Genomic DNA, 293 nt, shown 5'->3' with positions numbered 1-293 from the left:
CCGCAATGAATCGCTGTAAATGACCAGCCTGGATGAGATCTTCGATGGTATCGCGGAGCTGTGTGCAGTCATTGGTCAAGTGGCCGAACATACTGTGATAGTCCTAGTATTTGGATCGGTCTTGCGGGCCTGGCTTGGTAGGGCGTGGGCGTGGAAGTTGGACGAGGTGAGTGGAGAGGACCTCTTGCAGAATCCTTGAGCGGCTGGCGCTCAGGGGGGTATAGGTGGAGTATTTAGCCTTTTTAGTTAGTGAGGGTAGGTCGCGGGGTAGGTCGTGGAGTCTTGGCCGTTTG

This window comes from Lupinus angustifolius, chromosome LG06 (assembly GCF_001865875.1).
Source record: "Lupinus angustifolius cultivar Tanjil chromosome LG06, LupAngTanjil_v1.0, whole genome shotgun sequence".
Lineage (NCBI taxonomy): Eukaryota > Viridiplantae > Streptophyta > Magnoliopsida > Fabales > Fabaceae > Lupinus > Lupinus angustifolius.
This window is presented reverse-complemented; position numbering follows the sequence as displayed.